The following is a 13,503-nucleotide window of genomic DNA, read 5'->3' as shown; positions in this document are numbered from 1 at the left end:
TTATATAACTAAAGACTTTTGCATGCCTTATCCTGACACAAAGTTTCTTGAAAGACACTGAGACCACATACCTTAATGAGATGACTTAGAAAATAATGGCAAGGATTATAACCTTTGATATCTTTATTACCCACAAAATTACAAGAGGAGGACTATTATTATTAAAAGTTGATCTTATGTCTGTATTAAGACTTAATATTCTTGGGGGAATGACATTAAGGATGGAGAAGTCTGGTCTAAGAACAGTGTAGGTTTAATGGATGGAGTTTAGGTAGGCAGTTTTGCATAAATCTCCGCAGTGGTGAGTACGAACTAAGTAAAAATCCATTTCCCTCAACCCTCCAGAATATAAAATATATCCTAGGTTGGAAAGAGTTGTAAACGAAGATATATATTTTATAAATAATTTGCGCAGCTCAACCAAGGAATGTGAACTAAATGTAACTTCAATATGTAAATGTTTGAATTTATGGATGCTTCCTTAACCCGTTAGTTTTAACTTAAATATTCCAAGTTCTGCTTTTACCCCTAGCTCTCATTGTCACTCGTTTACCTTTTCAAAATCCAGACAGCAATTTAGAAATTATCATAGCTGTCTCTGTTTTCCCATACCTGTTGCTGAATTTACAGTAAGCTATGCTATAAGTGAACGAAACATCATGAGACATAATGGCTTCAGTCGCTTAAAGGTTTCTTTCATGTTAATGGGTGGGTCACACTGCAAAGAGCATCGTCTTGTGGATTTCTGCCAATCCTGTAGGTTACCACATAGCTCGAACATCAACGTTCGTGTGTGTGGTGTGGTTTTGGTTTTTTTTTCCCCCATATATAAATAGGAAGCATTACTTAGTTCTGCCTCATGCTTGCAACTGTGGTGTCCATTGCACAGAACACTCTCCATATGGCACTAATCAGATTGGCTTAACTATTAGTTTCTTAAAATATAGCATCTTTATTATAAATTGAAAACAAATAATTATCTTTCCTCTGTGGTAATATTAACATATCGTCTCCTCTTAGGAGTTCAGAAAGACTCAGAAGTTAAGTTTTGTTGCCGAATAACTGTGTGGGCTTCTGATAGACGTCGTACATCTTTATCACAATTAAAAATGTTTGTTAGGGGGGTGAGGAGGTTGCTTTGCTTAATGCCACTTATACAGAAGCACATACATTAAGCTTGGGGCCTCCCTGTGAAAAAGACTTGTTTTCTGCTGAGATTGTTACATGCTAGACATTGGAAAACTTATAAATTATGGGTAGATGCCATCAGCATGGTTAGACATATTAGTGCACCCAGGGGGGAAAAAAAAAATAAACATGTTCAGCAGCTGTATCTTGCATCAATTTAGAGATCATCAGTTTAGCATCAGCCTTGGCTTTGCAATGAGGTGGTGTTGATAACGGACAGCATTGATGAATCTGGAGGAGAGCCACCTTGCTGGGAGGAAGTGGATGACCAGAGTCAGGGTGGCAGAGCTCAATTTACTGAAGGGAGAGGAGGGTCCTGACTGCCTTTATCTGTAAATTTGGAGTAAGGTGTTGAGATCCTATGTTTCTGATGCACAGAATGGAAGATGGATGGCCAACCCCTCTGTCCTTGTCTGCCATCTTTCTGCTAGCAGAATAATTCCCCCTATTTTTTCCTGGAGGTGCCTCCCTGTATGACAAGTTGCTTTTGAGTCCAGGCATTGCCAGCACAAGGTCTGCAGTCTCCCAGCTCCCCAGAGGTGAGGGTACAGCACGAAGCAAGGGAGGATGTGCCAGGTGTGTGCTGGCGATGGAGAGGAATCGACTATCTGCTGGGGTTCATCAATACGGAACGTGGCACTAAGAATATCCATGTGCATTTGAGGTCCCTAAGCTTAATGCTAGAAAAATAATTCTTGTATTGATAAACTCTCTTGAAAATTCTTGATATTTTCTATCTATTCATATTCATATGATGACCATAAATACAAAACACTATAAACCAAGCAAATTTGAAAAATACGGAAAGTCTGAGTAGTTAAATAATCTGTGATAAAATACAGCTCCTAGAGGGAGAGAAGGGAAGAATTCAACCCAGCCTGAATAAAATAATGATAAGTTTAGAATGTTATGCCTTTTTAAAATTACAAATATTTACCAATGAAATTCTATAACATTTTTTCAAACTGTCCACAAAAGAGAAAGTCAAAGCAAACCAAAACCAAATACACATACTTAAAGCTATTACTGTAGTGAAATTGAGTTGTTAAAAGAGAAAATTCCTAAAAAAAGGGTCTTTTTTTTTTTTTTTTTTTTTTGGCAAGAAAAAGAGCAGAAAGAGTGATCCACCATTTACAACATAAAAAGTGAAAGGAAATGCCAGAGATTTTGTCAAGACCAAATGAAAGGAGCAATGATCCATCAATTTAAGATTATTTTAGAAAGTGTCTATAATCCAGCGCCACAGATGTTGGAACCATATCAAGAAATTGTCGGGCGTTATGCTGTGCTAGAGTCTTTTTTACCCCCAAATAAGTTAGCTTCAATAATGGCTTCAGTCCTTTAAGATCATAAATCAGTAGATAGGCAGAAAATACAGTTCTCATTATTAATAGTAATGAAATTAATGAAGTATTAAAACAGCAGAAGTGTCTGATAGGAGGGCTCTAGTGTCAATGGCAGATATATAAGCAAAAATACTTGGAATTTATGCTTTGGCTGTTGCCAAGGTAACTGTAAGCTGGAAAGCGTGTGACTGAGAGCAGGGCAACTCTACAGCTAAGAGGGTCATTGTATGGTGAGTTTGGCGCTCTAGTTCCATTAAACCTACACTTTTCAAACTCTCTAACTAAAATCATTATTAATCTTGACATTCAGAGAGCACACTGGATTATTACTTCAATCACACTAGGTGTTAGGAAATGTTCTTCATCCTTTTTTACTCCGTAGTAACTGCTGAGGAGGGGAAAGCATTTCAACAGTTACTCCGATTCATCAACATTTTGATGTTCCTACTGCATATAAGAAATTAAAGAGAAAAGTCAACGTACTGAGGGAGGAAAACCCTACTGGAAAAGGCACTGTTTTACCGTAAGCTGGAGAGTGAGAGTAGAGCTGTCCTCTGCTAGGTGCACTGAAAGTTGCTCAGTCTTGCTTTCCTAGCCTTTTCCAGCCTACGAGAATTCATGTTTGCTCAATATCAGGGGCATTTCTACCCTTAGCAGAACTGGTTTTACCCATGCCTAGTGCTCTTTTAGTGTTTTAAATTATATCTAAAGGAAACTTTTTCAATAAGACAATCCTACTGCTCTTCCGTGAACTGGTAATATTGACTAAGGGGCAACACATTACAAAATGAGGGGACTGGAAGAGTGAGAACGGGTCAGCTGATAAAATATTATGGGCCAGAATGGCAGGTGTAGAAAATGCCATCCCCTGAAATCAGAAGACTGAGGGCTAAAAGTAGGTTTTGTTCTTATCAGAATCCTGTCCCCCAGCACTATGCACAATATTTAATGTAACTAGGGAAGTCTCTGCCACAAGAGACAGAAACCAAGATCTAAAGGTGCATGGCAATAAAGAAAACTCCCTAGAAAGCAGGAAAAAAATTAAACGTTATGACATCTGTCCTCTTGGTATAACAACTAACCTGACAGAGTTCAGAACTGACTCCTCTCTAAGCGGGTTATTCCATGACAGCCCATTTGGGCAGGTTTTGTACCTTTGCTGAGCTGTTGTCAGCAACCACTGGTCACAGCCGGAGCTGCTCATCCTGATGGACCGTGGGGCTGGTTTGTAAGTTCCTGTGAACTGCCTTAATGGGTCCAAGTAGTGCATCCCATTGATTCACCTTACTAATAATTATCCTCAAATTAGCTAATATCTGTTTGCTATATATACTCAGGCATATACAAAGATAATGTTTTAGCTTAAGGACTCGGCCCTGGGAATGGCTCAACTGCCTTCAACTCACCTCAGTGAGGTGAACCCCCAACTCACTGCAGTGTTATAGGCCTGTTTTTCTGCAGCATTTTTCTGAATTTTGCTATTGCAGAGCTCCAATCAATTTGAACGTGTTAAAATTAGCCTCTTGTGATGAACAGGTTCTAGCTCAACATTTTATGCTCCTCTCCTTCCCAAATGCTAGTTCACAGGAGTTAAAAAATAACAGGTATCACATACTTTGCTTTAGTGACAAGACATTTGGGAAGGAATCATCCAACCTTGAAATAAAATCTTTATTGAAAGCAATTCTACATCCATGCCAGTCAGATACATTGTACGATCAGAAGAGGTGTCCCAGGGGAAAGCTCGGCGCGGTAGACAGGGTTGATTACTTGGACCTCCTGTCAGTTCTTAACTCATTGACGATGGCTGAGACATTCAGTACAACTTTGTTTTCTTTATTTGGAAGTAAAGTTAATATACTTACCTTAACTGTGCCAAATGTACTGGAAAATAACCTGATAATAAAACGTACCGTCCTACGAAGTGATAATGTCTGTGTGTGTGTGTATAAGCACATTTTGGCAGGGCTTTTGCAGATGGGTTTTTCAGTGTTAGGAAGGAAGCGCAAGTACAAAATGATGCACAGATAAACTATCTGGTTTCTTCTCAATGTATTTCCTTCCTGTTTAAGGCCTGTTACATACTTTCCTGAGATACAGCATATTACTGCAATGTCAGTTGCTGTTGTAAACTTAGTTCAGTTCAGCTATAGTAGTTGTTCCTCAGGAAGAACTGAAGTGGGTTTTGGTACCAAAAAGACAACAGCAGCTTTGAGAGTCCTCTTAAAACACAAGCAAAAAATAGGTGTCCTTCTATAACATGTCAAAGCCTTGCAGATATATTCATATCCAGCTGGATATACCAGGTTAGGACCGACAGCAAAATAGAACCGCCGTGAGGGAAGGGTTCAGGGCCTGTACGTTACTTAACCCCATCTTGAGAGACTTATGGAAATAATCGGTGGTAAGTGAGCCCCTGATACCATAAGCTCTATTTGTGTAAACTGTTCAATTCATCGCACTGCAACGTAGATAAATTTAAAATTTAGTAATAAATTGGGATTCTTGATATTTTATGAATGCAAACTAAACCTCATTATTATTTATGTACTGGCTTTACGGATGATTTGCTCAGTTGCATTACAGTGGTATTCACCAGCTGATGAAGCTAAGCAAATGCAAACATTATCAGTTGAATCCTCAGCTTGTTTGTGAAATGTGCATACCGCGTTGGGAGGGGGGAGCTTTGTGCGTATGTACCTGCGACCTGAGGTTTACGCTTATAGAGGAGCTCCGAAACACTACGTCTGTGCTTTTCAAAACGAGTCATGTGGTTTCTTCTGCAACTAATATGTGCAATTCGGGGATTGCAGGGGACTAATACAGTTCTAAACTACTTTCTTTTGCCTGTGTAAAATGCGAAGGTATTTTAAATCTCTTTTTGTTCCATAGGTTGAATTTGAAAAAATAGCTAGCCAAGACTGGTAATAGAGAAACCAGGTCATGGCGTATGATACGTTACTAGAGGGGTCAGAAATAGTTCAGACATACTTAAGAGCTTGCTTTTGCTGAAAATAGCCTCCATGGCTCCTGGCCTACAGAAACTCCATAGGCTTCCTGTGCTCTGCAGCTGTGGGTTCATATTACAGCTCTTTGGGAAAAATCCCTTCTCTTCAGTTGCTCTGGGACGCAAGAAGGAGCACTTGATGCTGTCTTCTTCTGCAGAGTAGCCTTTAAATCTGACCGTTGGAGGGCTATATATAGTAGCTGGACAGCTGACAGGGACCCAGTGGAGAACGGGCTTCCTCAGGGGATCCCCCGCATACCTCACAGCACGAGCCCTTCCCTGGATGAACTGCCTTGGAGCCTAGCCCTCAACAAAAATAATAACGAAACTAACTCTGAACATCGGTTCACAGTTGGCTGAATAGACTCTGAAAAGCTGAAGAAAGGCATTTATTTTGGCTTAGCCTGGTTTAATAAGAGAACAGTCAAAAATAAAATGTTCTCACCATTGGGTGAACTTTGCTACCTGTATGACTTCCCTTCTGAAGGGCGCGTGTGCTCTTGCCTTTGCACACACCTCACATAATGCCTGTCTTGTAGGGGAAGTCTTCATTTTCTAGGGGACTGAGGCCAAGATGTAGAAGCGTATTTAGATATCTAAAGGGACTCAGGCCTCTACAGGGGCTTTGTTCAGGAATGTGTTTTGGAGAAGTCCTGCTTGTTCTTCTGCACAGTGGGAGCTTTGCTCTTGCCTCCACCCTCAGCTGTGCCTACGTGAAGAGGGCACAGTAATGTGGTACCTGCATCTCAGTATTGAGATAGTTTCTATTTTTCTGGCCACCTCCTGTGTTAGAGAAGCTCCAAAGGCAGGGTGGTGCACACTGGTGTCCCAGCATGGCATGAACAGCAAGGGCAGGAGCTCATCTTCACACTGTGGTGGCTCTGCTGCAGAGCCCGATGTGGGCAGAGACTCAGGTCCCACTTCCTCAAGCCATGTTGTGTCAAAGAAATGGATTCAAAAACCTTTCCACAAAATCTTCCTTATTACTGCAAAAGTTCCAGGTCTCTCTTTTGGAAAACTGACCCAACTGGGTGGCCTGCTAAGTTCTTCCGTTCACTGATAACCAGCACTCTGTCCTCCATGTTTGGCTTGGTTTTTAACTTTTTGTGCGTGAATGCAAACTGGTTCTGACTAATGCTCATAAGTCTGGAGGGAGGAGGAGGTCTGGCTAGTCCGTGTTATCACACTGCAAGTTGCTGCTGAGCCTGAAGTTTGCCTGTTTGGGGACAGCCACTTGGTAACAGTCAGCTGGAGGCCACGAACTTCCTTAAGGAGCATCTCGGACTCCTCTGACTGCAGTTTTGGATTTGGTTTTCCCCTCTCTAAGAGCCCTGTAGGAGCATATATCTCAAACAACAGCAAACCCCTCTTCAAAAGCCTACTACTACCGCAAGCGTGAGCTTCTCCTTGGGAAGGGGATGGGAGACAACAAAACCACCCCTGACAGATGTTAGGCAGATGCTAACGCACTTCTTAGAGGTGTTTGGATAGTAGAGTGATAAAGGCAGTGTTAGACTACACAGAATAATATATGTTCAGGCAGAGATAAAATGCATAGAGGCTTTAACTGTATTTTTGGTTGGTAGTATAACTTTTGCTGTGATTTTTTTTTTTTTTTTTTAATTCTATTTATTTTTTTTTTTTTTTTTTTTTTTTTTTTTTTTCCCTGCAGAACAACTAGCTTATTGTAAAGACCAACCTGTCAGAGGTCCTGTATCTGTGTGCTTTTGTGGCTTGTGTGGCTCAGAAGGCAACAGATACTTTTACATGAATAAAGATTTAACTTTTTAAATGGTTTAAATATTTTCGTTCAAGAATGCCTGAAGCTACATTTCCTTGTAACATTAAAAATAAAAAGCAGTTAGTAACAATCTCCCTTAAATCAAGAATTGTAAATATAGAACCTTTATCATCAGCACAGCACATCCAAAAATGTCTTTGTAAAATAAATCAAATTATATGAGTTAATTGATTCCAGGCAACATCAGCAACTGCAGGTGGAAACTGAATAACAGGATGTTTATTAATGAGGGACTATTAATCAAAATTGACAATATCAATTCCTGTTTCTTTTATTTGAATTCTACCTGCAAAATCCTTGGACATACTTGCTGAATTTTTGAATAAAAATTTAAAAGTAAAGAAAATGCTAACACTTGGGGTTTTAGCTTTAGATGTAGGGCTATTTGTTTAAACAGCAAAAGGATATCCTAAATCCAATTTGACAGGCAATGCCAAAGATGCCAGTGGTAATTAATTAGCACTTAATTTAGACCACAGAACAACAGGATATGGAATTGGTGCTCAGTGCCATTTCCCCTTAGGCTTCATCTCATGAGGGTCAGGAGTATGGCTGTTGCATTGAAGGTCAGTAAATAAATTGGGGGAACACATTGACACTGGACTTTTCATGATAGATATCCTTCACCCTTATTACTGCCTCTGGCTATTGCTGATGAGAAAAGGCCTGCAATTGTTCTGTAAAGAACGCTGTACACAGGCTCGATTTGAGCAAGGTAGTGTTTGAACTCCCGCCTTGTACAGTAGTGGAGCTGGATGCTTCCTACAGGCAGAAAGCTGTCTCAACTTTGGGCTGGAAATAAACTTCTAACTGTAGTGTAGAAACCTGGAGGAACTCTGACAGGCGAGAAAATTCACTTAAAAACAGCCCTTAAACTTGCTAGATTTGTGAGCTTAGCTTTAGATTAAGCATAATTAAAATCAATGGAAGATTTTAAAGTGAGGTTAGAAACTAGGTCAGCAAGGGAAAAAAATATTTCCTTATTATCCTCTTGTCTTTGTCTTAATATTTGGTGCTCCTCCATAAAGCTAAAGGGTCTTAATAAAGGTGGATTAGTGTTATTAACAACATTGTTTTCTGACAGGGACACCGAGGCTTTGACATGCTCAGTGATGGACAAACAAAAAGTACGTTCAAAACTGCAGAGCCACCAGTTCTGCTGGTAACTCGGCTGGGTTTTAACTCCACGAAAGAAGCCACTTTTCTACAACACGCCCAAAGCAGAGGGTATATGCAAAATACACATGAGACTCTATGGAGCCTTGTTTGCAATCGCACACAAATTGCATTCTTTGGGTCAGATTTACTGGTAAAAAAAAATAGATAATGAGACTCAGTATTTTAATCTTCCTCCTCCCAGCAAACTTCAGTGTGTCTGCCAGCCACTATTATGGTCTTTCTTGCAGTAATTTCTACCCGTCTTCCAAAAGAGTGGTTCAGGTGGAAGGGTGTCGGCCCCGGCACCGACACTCAGCGATGTTACAGCTTTCTGAAATTGCTTCTTCCAAACTATACCCCACCATGCTTAAGTATAATAGTCCAGTTCCACCGTGGCCCTCGGGATGATGAACAATGGGAACATCAGCAGTTACAGCTGGGTAATTCTTATTGCGCATCCTAGATGTACTCCACTAGCACAGTTTTACCCCCTCGGTCCCCAGAAGGGCTGTCTGCATTGCTACATCAGGAAAACACTGAGTTCGACAGCAGTCCGTGCTCAGAAAATGTATTTTGGAAGCCGCTGGTTAACAGTTATTTTAACTTTCACTTCATCACCCCCTTTGCAGCATCTCTCTTGACAGTGAGTGAAATTTTGATTACTGTTAAAGTCACTGACAAAACTCCCAGGAACTGGGAGCCAGAATGGAGTCAGAATTTCACCTTATATAAGCTTAACGTTTTTCATTTTGGATGATATCTACTTTTACTAAGTGGAATTACTGCTTTTGACTATGTTCAATCTATAACCTCTTGCAGCCTTCAATTATAGCCCTTTTGTGCTACAGTAATCCAGTTGACAGCAAATAACTCAGCCCTGGATATGACAGGTTTATTTTCTGACTTAAAGCCCAAAAAGTGGCAATTGGCTGGAATTTCAACCTGGGATGCTGAATTGTAGACAACCTGCTCAGAAGTGCATCTTTGCTGGTGAGTCTAGAGCTTCTTGTGAAAAACTTAGTTTCACTTACAACATTGTCTGTTTCCAGTGTCATGAATAAATTATTCAGTTTTGTGAGACAACCATTAATCTTTGAGGTTGAAATCAGAGAATTCCATGAAAGTTGGAGAACAAACTCTCGCCAAAATTTTCCTTTTCTGTGAGTTCTTTTATATATATACACACACACACACACACACACATATATATATATATATATATAACTACTTCATAAATTGTTTTGTTTCAAGTCTTTTAAACTAAGGAAAACCTTTTAAGATTGCCCCACTAATTGTCCTAAATGTAAAAATCTCTATTTTTTTTTTTTTTAACCTATATTATCACCATCTTGTTGCTTAAAATGAAAGTCTTTTTGCAGTGGTCAGCCCAACAGAGATGATTTTATAGGGGATTTGACCTCAGCTGGGATTCTTACTCTCTCAGGTTCAGTTCTGAGCTCTCCACAAGCAACTATTGCAATATATACACATTGCATTTGTATCAGATTTGAAAGATGCTTTAACATGCCTCCCAGCATCACGATTGCTTCAGCCCTGATATTGAACATGAGTAGGATGAATGTATCTCTTAAATGCACTAGTGAGTATGTGCCATGAGTCTTTGATTTCTTTAAACTTATTTACATTTTACTTGCCCTTGAGCAATGAATTTACTATGTCAGCATTGTCTTTTCTACTTACACTTTGTCTGTCTTGTCCACTCACCTTAACTTGATGTTTATTTTTTTGTGCATGTGTATAGTCCATTGCACTAAATGCCCGAACTGCCTGGAGTGGAGGATTTTCCATATATTGTGTCTTCCTAAGATGCACCCTTTGTAGTACCGCAAGTTCTGCAATATTTCCTAGCTTTAAACTAGCTTTGAATTTTCTCATTAATTTGTTTTTAAGTCAAATACCCGTTCACACATGTACTGGTCTCAGATGACTGTGGTCTAACTGCCTTAGACACTTTACAAAAGTCTTTATTCTCTATACAGGCAGCCCCACCTCTCTCAGCAGTTGTGTTTCTTTCATCTTTGAGGCTTCAAGTGACCAGACTTGCTAATGTCTGATTGTATGACCCTGATCAAAATCCACAGTTAGATAAACTGGTGAGAAAGCATAGACGAGTCTCTTAGACCTCCTAACCAAAATCACGTTTAACAGATGTCGAAGGGTTTAGCAACAACAGGTACAAACTTGCTGTTGATCTCAAGTCATGTACTCATCAGTCTTGGGACAGCTCATTGAGTAAGCAGCTTCCAGAACATCACATCTCTCAGTCATAGCTTAACTGAATAAAATGTCTCAATGCACCTAACAGAGTGGCAGAGAAGAATTTCCGATAGTGCCCACCAGCCAAATGGGTGTGTTCCTGTATGGTCTTACTTGTTGGTGTTGTATATAGGCATGCTGTTCTCAGAGAGGAAGCTTAAATGCCTTACATATAACTTTTTTCATTGCCTTGAGCTCCAGAAGACCTGAGATGCCTGGCTTTCAAATAAGACTAAATTCAGAAGCCATGGATCTTCCCCTTACAGCAAAAAATGTCTAATCTTCAATGAATGGTTGTAAATGGATTTACAAGCTGAGAAAGTGCCTCTTTCGGAAGTAAATATTGTAGTTTTGGGATGTGAAGCTATATAAACATCATTTAATATGGAGAGTAATGGAAACCTGTTAGCATGTAACCCAGAAAGGATAAGCGGTTCCTCACCATAGCGGTCAGGAGAGATGCAAAGCATATTCCTCAAGATCTGAAATTCCTCAAGATCTGACCCTGAGTCCATAGCAGCTGCAGTGACTTCCACAGGGGAGATGCTCTGAAGGAAGCTCAGTCTTTTGATGACACTTTTGATGAGACAGTTATCCAGATATGGAAACATATCTGGGTTGTCTTAGGATGTGATCATAAGTTGCCTGATACTATTACTGCCACAGCCCTACTGAAAACCCTCTCTGGACTGGACATTTGAATATGGGCAAACTGACGTTCACAGCAAACTTTATTTACTGGGAAACTTCCATATGCTATAGGGTTGTCCCATATGCTCTGTGCTACTGGGGTCTCCAAGATTGCTGATAGTGTTTGGTGAAGGCTTGGACTTGGCAATGTGGATCTGGCAATGATCTGGGAAGTGGGAACAGTTTCAAGGCAGATCAAGTGCTATCCTGAGGGGGTTTGGTGAGGCTGCGTCTCGTGCTGACACAGAGAACGTGGTGTGAAAAGGTTGTGCTTTGTCCATGAAGGTGCTAGGAAAGCTATGGGAGAGGGGTTGGTGGGATCTGTAACAAAACCAGAACTTTTCTGAATTCTCTTTTTCTTGGCTCATCTCCATGGCAAGGGGTTTTCTTTTGGAAGACCACAGCAAAGCTCCGGAGAGTATGTGGTAGTGCTGTGTAACAACAGGGCTGAGACGGGTGGACAAACCCTCATCTCAGAGGTAACTGGTTGCATCTTGTGGACCAGGGGAGGAGGCAAGTTGTTGTACGCTTGGCTGGAGTTAGCTGCTCCACAGATTTACGATTTTACTTTGCACCATAATGCGTATCGTACAAAAAGATAAATATTTTCCATTCAGCAACATCTTGCTGTATTTTCATCTAACTCTGTAATTTTAATTATAAAGCGAACATAACCTGTATCAAATTATGATTTTGTTAACATATTGAACGAGGACAAGAAAAATAAATACCAGATTTTATACTGTACAGGCACATGAAGGTATAGTAAAAAAATCTGGTTTCCTTGACCACATTGTCATAATATGCATATATAACTGCTTATTGAATCCAGGCTGTGTAGACAACAGAAAGAACACTGGCTCCATACCATCACAATGCATGCCCACAACAAAGGGGAGGAAAGAACAGGCTCTTTCATTGTGTGTTTCTAAGTATTACCAACATAAGGGCTAAAAACATTACCTCTGTCTGAAGTGCATCTATATATCCATGCATAAGTTATTAACTGGGCTCCCTGAGCACAGTTGCTGAAAATATTAATATATTCAAATTGTATTCTAGCTACTGCAAAAACAGTAGATCAGACAAATGTATTAAAATCTCTTCAGACAAAAGAAGTCACGTTATTTATAAAGTTCCTTCCCCCCCTTTTACTGGAACACAAACCTTCATTGTATATAATATTTGAGAACGCAAGATGATCCTTGGATGTCAAAATGTGGCTTAAAGTTTGAATATAATCATAAAACAGTGACTCTAACGCTTGCCATAAACAAATTGTCACTGGTATTATGTAACTTAGACTATTCACAAAGTATGAAAGACGGGATGAATTAAAGGTGCCTGCCAAACACTATGGGCCAAATCCGAAGGTGGGGCCAAAATTGTGCGAGCGGACTGGGAATTGCAAACCCAGCACGGAATTTAGATTTACACTCCCCACTGCTCGGACTGCTCCTATGGCTTAAATTAGAGTGAGATAAAGGGTTGTTGTTGTTGTTGTTGTTGTTGTCAGTTTAGACTGTAAGGAGGCAAAGCAGAGAGTGGCTTCTGCAGACCCCCCCTCCCGCCTCCTTACTCTTTCTGGGAGATGGGAAAGTAGGATAAAAGTTCCCTAATTGCTGCGGGACCCATTTTTTGTATGGAGTGGCTTTCCAGGGTGCAAACAAACCGAGTCAGATTGCACCAGCAATGCAGCCTGGAGAGGGAAACACCACTTTCAAATCTGGTGGTCTTGGAATTTTTCTTTTTATTCGACACATGAGGTGATGCCTCATCGGGCTGAGACCCTGCTCTTTGCTCCGAGTCCTTAGGAAAGCTGGCACAGCGGTTTAACAACGGAAGACCATACATAAAGGCAGAAGGCCTTGTCTGTGAACAACTAATCATTCATAGCTGGTTTCCTTTAGTCCAGGCTTTAAGAGTAATGTATATCTGATAATACAGGCACAGCACAGATTTAACTTAGCAACAGCTAATGGTTGTGTTAATGCCCTTTATCAGGGAGAGCTACCAAACTAGGTGGTTGTCCACCT

The 13,503-nt window shown here is 40.3% G+C and overlaps 1 protein-coding gene across 1 annotated transcript in view; it reads right to left on the bottom strand.

Annotated features, from left to right (window-relative positions):
• Positions 1–13,503, bottom strand: part of ARHGAP15 (Rho GTPase activating protein 15) — a 320,935-nt gene that overhangs the window by 1,538 nt on the left and 305,894 nt on the right. The window lies entirely within an intron of this gene.

Source organism: Athene cunicularia, assembly GCF_003259725.1.
Source record: "Athene cunicularia isolate RWA chromosome 7 unlocalized genomic scaffold, athCun1 chr7_part1, whole genome shotgun sequence".
NCBI lineage: Eukaryota > Metazoa > Chordata > Aves > Strigiformes > Strigidae > Athene > Athene cunicularia.
Note: the sequence above shows the minus strand (reverse complement) of the source record. Positions and strands in the feature narration are given on the sequence as shown.